The following is a 7,372-nucleotide window of genomic DNA, read 5'->3' as shown; positions in this document are numbered from 1 at the left end:
ACTGATCTGATTTACAGATTCATAAGCTTTAGGGCCAGAAGGGGCTGTTATGATCTGCAGTGCTGTGGCCAGAGTCACTTGCCTGATATTCCCTGCTTCAAGCCCAGTGATTCTGGCCAAGTGACAATCCATCTCTGCAGAGAGAAAGCCAGAAAGCTCCAAATGCTGGAGAATTCACATCACCTGCAGACACCCATAGCTGTGTGGGGTATGTCAGTTGTCCCCAGCTGCCCCCAAAGCTCCAGCATGGCCAGCTCCCAGCTCACTCTCCTTTACCACGGAGCTCTATTCATGGCAGGACAGAAACCCTGCTGCAGCTGTCTCCCTGCAGAGATCTGGAGCAGTTTCAGAGCTGGCCCGGGGCTTGGCTGTGGCTCTGGTTCAGCTGGCAGCTCCCTTGGGGCCAGGAGCATGGCCAGGCTCCCTGCTCACCCTGTGTCACCTGCCTTGTCCCCACAGGCCTGAGCCTGTCAGAGCCAGACACCACAGACTCTGCCAGAGCCCCCCAGCATTCATTTATTTTCCTTTCCTCAGTGCAGAAAGGCCTGGGGGTGGGACCTGGGGTCTCTGTAGAGGCTGCTGCTCCAACCCCAGGGCTTGTGAGGACATTGAGGGATTGCTCTGATGTCAGTTGTCCATCTGCCACCTCCAATCCTCTGCAGGGAGTTTTACAAGTGAGGTGGGCAAAGACCAGCTCATTCCCCATACCCTGGGGCTGCACAGGAGCCCCAGTGCCCTGCAGTCACTGCAGCAGCTGTGGCACCAGGAGCTGCTTCACCTGCATGCACAGCGGGGCACCAGGGATTAATGGACTCCAATTCTATCGTCAGGGTTCATTAGGTTAATTAACACTGCGGACGCACTCTGTAATCAGCTTTGCAATGGGAGAGTGGTTTCAGCAGGAGCCGAGGAGCCCGCTCAGAAGCTGCTCTGCTAATGGTGCTAAATCCAATTTGATGCAATGGCATGGTGCAGGGAGATGATGAATGGGTTTGGTGTCTCCCCAGCTGTGGGCCCTGTCCCAGCTCCCCTCAGGTCACAGGGACCATGTCACTGCTGGCTGCCAGCTCCTTTGCTCCTTGAAACATCTCAGGGTATGGGCAAGGGAGAGGAGAAGGTTTCAGTGCTGGTGTGAGCATCCCAGTGCCAGGCAGGGCCAGCTGGCTGAGCTGAGCCCAGCCAGGCCAGGCCCGTTCCCCCTGGGAGGTGCTGATGCTGACAGCACAGAGCACTCCAGCACAGTACTGAGGCATGGACTTCAGGGACTGGTAATAAATTTGCCACACAAATATATCGCTGGATTCAAGGGTCTGATGCCATTTGGAAAGGATTTGCATTTTCATATGTCTGAGAGGAAGATTAGAGACACCACCTTCAAAAAAGCTCTCATGGGCTATTCCCTCCTCCTCAGAACACAAAAAGTGACTTTGAAATATGGAACAGCATTGACTGCAAATAAGTTGAAATAAAAGTACTCTTGTGTGGCCCAAAGGATTCCTGGTGGGGAAAGCTATCACCTGAACAAGGAGGAGGAGGAGGATGTGATGGTGCTGGCATGGAGCCTGGGCTGCCTGCAGAGCAGTGACACTGCTGTCCCTGTGCCAGGGGACAGCCCCAGGCTGCTGAGATCAAGCACAAGGAGGGAGGGAGGTGGGAAATGAGGATCTTTTCCCAATGAGAAGGAGGAGAGGTGAGCATCAGTGCGTGCCACAGCTGGGCACACTGACTGAAGGGCTGCAGCTGAGATAGCAACCCTCAAAACTTCGTCCCAGTAAATAAGGGGCATCTTTACTGGGATTCAGAGGGTTTAGAGTGGGCAATGGGGAGAAAACTCATCCCCATCCTCTGACTTTGCAGGGACTGTTGCACATCAGATAATTGTGACGCTGCTCTTTGATGAGATCATGTCTTTGGCTGTAAAGGTAACAGCACAGAAACAGTGAAACACTTTGGCTCTGCTGGCATTTGAGTCGGCACAGCCCGGCAGTCTGATTTGAAAAGTTATCAGGAAAATACACATTATGTGAATTACAGTGTGTCTGACAGGCTCACCTTTTAGAAGGCAGCTGAGCCAGAAGCCCTCAGCTGACAGCACTGGTGGGTCAGGGCTCAGCATTTCTGTCAGTACCATCCCTGCTGGCAGCACCCATCCCGGGATGAAGATGGGCAGGGCTGGGCTGGGCAGGCTGTGCCAGGCCCAGGGGCTCTGGGGGTGCTGCCCTTGCTTGGGCTCAGCCAGTTCACTCTCATCTGTCCCTGCATACCCGTGCTGCTGGGCTGGGTGGCACCAGAGGGTTCCTCTGGGCTGTTGCTGTCCTTGTGCCAGGGAGCCCCAGCAGCTGCACACTGGCATTTCCCCCATCCCCACAGAGACCCGGGGGCTGGTTTAGGGGCACAAACACATCCCCGTGTTTTCTTACAGGCAGTGATTTCAGCCTCTGCTCGGGCTGCGGGAGCACCTTGTGCCACTGGAATCGTGTGCTCTGATATTCGTTAGAGTGCAGGATTATTTTCCATTGATTTCAGGCTAATCACACAAAGAAAAGCAACATCTGCTGAGTGAATGGGCTCCCAAGGAGAATTAACCGCTCTCACACACAAAAGAATGGGAAAGAGTTGAACCAGCAAGATTCTCTTTAGCAAGAAGAACATTTATTTTTAGCGCCTCGTGTGGCCCAATACCTCCCTCCCTCCCTCCAGCCAGAACCAGTTGGAGGCGGGAAAATACCACTGGCACTGGCTTTTCTCCTTCCTCCCCATCATCCCCATCCTCACATCTTGACCCCTCACTGACTGAGGCACTCAGGAAAAATGCAGTTCCTAGCAGGCCATCCATCTGCAGAGCACATAAACTTATTTGCCAGTAAAATGAGAGCAACTGAGATGATTTGAATCCATGCCAGGGCTCCCCATAGCACACAAGCCAGCTGCACAAAGGTGGAGTGGGGAGCCTGGGTAACAAGATGGAAGCAGTGGAGAAAAGTATCCTAACAAGAGTGTGGTAATTAGGATTGGGCTGTTTGTTTCCCTTCCCGGGAAGAGGCAAGCCATAAATCAGGGAGGCATCTGCCGTGCACGATCCAAGGGCTCTCAAAGCAGTAGGAAAAAGCCATCCATCACTGTTAGCAGGAGGAGGATTCGAGTTTCAATTACAGATACTCGAACTATGCATTTGCAATTGTTTGGAAACAAAGTTTTCCTTAATTTCTTCCCTTACTCTGGGAGGGGGCTGAGCCAGCTACAGCAGGGGACCCTGCACCCACTCTCACCCTCCTTGCCTTCCTCTCTTTGTGGGCATTTTTCCACAGTACGTTTCCAAAATAACCTGGTCCTTGAAACCAAGGGAGGGACAATGTCAAGAGCTCTCTTCCTGCTGAACGCTCCCTCTGGCACGAGTCCCATCGCACTGACCTCTCTGTGCTTCCCCAAGCCGCCTGCAGGGCAGCAGCTCCTGTGCCCAAGGAGAGCAGGCTCCTTCCCTCGCTGGGCACCTGCTCACAGCCCAGGGCAAATTCCACCCCTGCTTTTGGACAGGTGCCATTCCCTGCGTGCTACCTTCAGCTGAGACTGTGAAAATGGTCCCAGCTGTATCCCAGCTCCCACCTCCTCGTGTGAGGCTTGGTTATCCCCCCGTGCCCACCTGCAGCCTGCTGCCACATCCCTGTTCCTGCTCTCACCCCACTGGCACGCCCAGCACATTGCCACATCCCTTCCCAAACCTCCTTCTGTCCATGTGTCCATCTGTCCTGGCAGCAGCAAGCACCTGAGCCCCCTGGCACTCACCTGAGCCACTCATCCCTCCTTGCCCCGGTGTCCAGGTGTAATGGAATTATGTAAATTCCGCAGGACTATTAACTGTGCTGCTTTAATTCTCCCCTGGTATTTACAGTCACTGGGATTTGGGAGCTGATATATATTATTGTGTTGTCTGAATATATCTCCAGGCAAGAAAGTTGAGCTGCAGGCACAGAAACGTTCATTGCCCAGCTACGAGAGGTCCCTTGGGAGGATATATCAGAGCTACAGCGTTAGCATGTAAAATATGGGGGAGAGGAGTGAAATATTGCCTTTGCTGCCAGCTCCCATCAGCGGGCTGTGGGAGACAGGCAGAGTGAGGGAGGTGTCCCAGCCAGGGGTGGGGACTGGCACAGGTGCCCAGTGAGTGCCAGGCCCGGCGTTTATGTGTGGACTCTGCCCTGGCAGGGCTGGGCACGGGCGGTGCCCTGGCAGTGCTGCACCTGCAGGCAGCCCCTGCTCTGTGCCCCGGGCATTCCACATGCCCTTGCCCTGGAAAGGAGCAACACAACAATTCCCACCCAGCCAGAGGGACCCTGCCCAGCCCTCCCTCGCCTCCCTCCTCAGTGACCCCGTGTCAATCCCAGATAAATGCAGGCTTGGGGCAGAATTAATCACTGCGGCAGTTTACAAGGCAGTTAAAGGAAGGGCCGTGTGTCTGATTATACAGCAAATAAGCCTTAGCGAATTACAAACGTGTCAAAGGTGGTTCCAATTAACTGCAGTGATCCACGGGACAGAGCACCCAGGATAATGCCTCCTCCTCTGCTTGGTGTCCTGCACTTGGGAACTGAGCAGTAACACGAGTGAAGATCATCAGCTGCAGTCCCACATGAAGAATGCCAAGTATTGCATTTATTTATCAGCCAAAAGTGAGGGATTGCTACCAGAAGCCTGAGCAGCTAGACACTGCAATTAACATATTGTTTGAATATGGCTACATGCTTGCCACACAAATGAAGAAGATGTTCTTCTGGCTCCTTAGAAGCTGAGAAAAACCATATTCCTTCTTGTGTCTGCTGAAACATAAAAGCCATGGCCAATATCACATCCTCAGGACTGGGATCATAGGGACAAGATTAGCCTGGAGGCCCCCATGCCTTGAGCACTTCCTGCAGAGATGGGAAGTCAAGCTGTACAAATTCCTCCACCTAGAGACAAAAACAACCTCAACACCTTTCTTTCTGCAGCGATTCCACCTTCAGAACAGCATCGTGACAAACTGGGAATGAATTTCAGATGATGCTGTGCCCCTGGAGTGGCCACAGGTGGCTGCACGTGCCAGCCCATGGCACAGGCTCTCACTGCAAGGAGCATCTGTTCATGCAGCTACTGATTGGTTCACTGACAATTACTGCAGCTGATAAAGCTGAGAACGGTCAAGAGTGATGTTTGTGCAGAGTGTGTTTCCCACAACACCATTTGAGGGTGTTTAATGGGGATAAGAGCAAGAGGAATATTGTGTGGGGCGGCTCCTGCAAAGCTCTGAGATGCCCAGGGGATGTGGACACTGCCCCAGCCTGCTGTGGGAATACTCCTGCTCCATATTGGAAGTCCCCAGGGGTGAGCTCCCACTGCCACCAGCTCCCTGCCATGGCAAAGGGGCTCTGGGTGCCCCAAACCTTGCAGGCTCTCACTGCTGCCCTGCAGGCTGTGCTGGGGCTGGCAGGGAGCACTGTTAATTTTAGCCAGCACCTGCTCTGCTGCAGGGAGTGTATTTATTTCAGCAGTACAAACAAGTGCTTGTTTTTCTGAAACAAAAATGTTTCAAGACATGGGGTTTGTGGAGAACTTCCAAAAACTTGGGATAATTTCAAATGGAAAGGAAACCTCAGTGTAAAGGTTTGTCTATGAAGACAAAATCTGAGTTTTCAGGTGGTTTGATTAAGCAGTCTGCTTGAATCTCACTGGATATCAAAGATGTGTCTGTGTTTTCAAAACCAGCTCTGAAGCTGTTTCCAGGCCCACCTCTAAAATAAATAAATGCATACATAAGTGTGTGCCTGATGAGAATGAGCTCTGCCAGCTCATCAGAATAAAATGTCAGCAAATGCCAGCAAGTTCCTGACCTTAATTCCAACAGGCTTGCCTTCCTCCCCTTTCTGAAGTTATTTGCTTCCTTCCCAGACCCTGCTATTTAGATGTTGATCTCCATGTTTTATTGGGCAGAAAAAGCATGCCCTGGTGGTGCACACCTCAGCTGGTGCTTCTGCCAGCTGGGGCTGTGCAGGTGACTGCAGGGACAAGGTGACAGCCAGCCGAGCCCATCAGGGGCTCACAGGCTTGGGGATGCCCTGATGCCTCACAGGTGCCTCTACTGCACTCCCCAAATGTAGGGCCATGACCCTAAAACAATTTGCTGCTGTAGGATTCTGTGGAAGGACATCAAAGCAATGGGGAGAACCGAGCTGTGAGCTGGATCCCACCTCTGCTGTGTGACTGCCTGCCCAAGGGCCAATTTGCTTTACCAATTACTGTGCAGAGCTGCAAACTCTGCCATCTGCTCTCTTCTTCTCACAGCCATGCCCTGTGATGGTTCCCATTCCCACCTGCATCCAGCGCAGCAAAAAACATTTGCATTCCTGGCCAAAAGCCCTTCCATTATTCCTCTGGGAGGAGGAGCCTCCTGGGCACAAGCATTGTGTGGGGTGTGTTCCCCAAACCCACTGCGCTGTGCTGCATAAATGAGACTTCATTGAGCCCTTTTTGGGGAACACAGGCAGCAAGGAAAGGGGTACCAGCCTCCTGGGGTTGGGCTCCGTGCTCACCGTTGCCACGTTTGAGGGCAGCTTTCTTCTTCTCCCACAGTGCTGTGGCACAGGAGCTGAGGGGCAAGTTTTGGGTCAGGCTGCGGCTTTGTTGTGCTGACCCCAACAGTGTGGGAGGTACAGAGTGCTCTGCAAACATTGCATTTCAGGTTAGATAAAAGAGGTTCCTGCTATAGACTGTGGATATTACAGTAACATATAGGACTTTCTGGTGGGAAAATGTGGTATTTTCACCGTGGTTTACTATAAGGGTGAGACTAGGTGGTGCAGGCTGACACTCACAGGCCAGCTCGCATTTATAACATATTTGTACAATATGATCTCTTTTCTAGCTCTGACACCTGCCAAGACTTGGGGATGCTTTTGGACCAACTCACACCACCCTGACCAGCTCTCCTGTGTGCTTTGCTGCTGGGGCGTGTGGCTCACTGCATAGCCAGGCACAGGCGTGTTCCCAGGTGGGTGAGGATCCTCTCTCCCCGCTGCACCCCCTGACACCCCGGATGATGCTGGGGGTCTCAGGGCTGGAGGCGGCCCCTCAGCGGGCACACAGCCACACGGGCTTCATCTTCTGATGGCATCAGCTGCACCAGAACGTCCTCTCGACTTCACAGGATGCCAGAGCAGTGTGTGAACGGCAGCCGGGGCTGTTTCCCCGGGGCGCTGGTGCACAGCAAGGGGGAGCAGCCTACACACACCCGCACCCCGAGAGCTGGGGAGAGCCTGAGGAAGGCGATCGAGGACCCTCCGTCCAGTCTGGGTTTTCCGTGCCGCATTTCTCGGCCTTCCCAGGAGATGGCAGGCCAGCC

Source organism: Zonotrichia leucophrys, chromosome 8 (assembly GCF_028769735.1).
Source record: "Zonotrichia leucophrys gambelii isolate GWCS_2022_RI chromosome 8, RI_Zleu_2.0, whole genome shotgun sequence".
Taxonomy (NCBI): domain Eukaryota; kingdom Metazoa; phylum Chordata; class Aves; order Passeriformes; family Passerellidae; genus Zonotrichia; species Zonotrichia leucophrys.
This window is presented reverse-complemented; position numbering follows the sequence as displayed.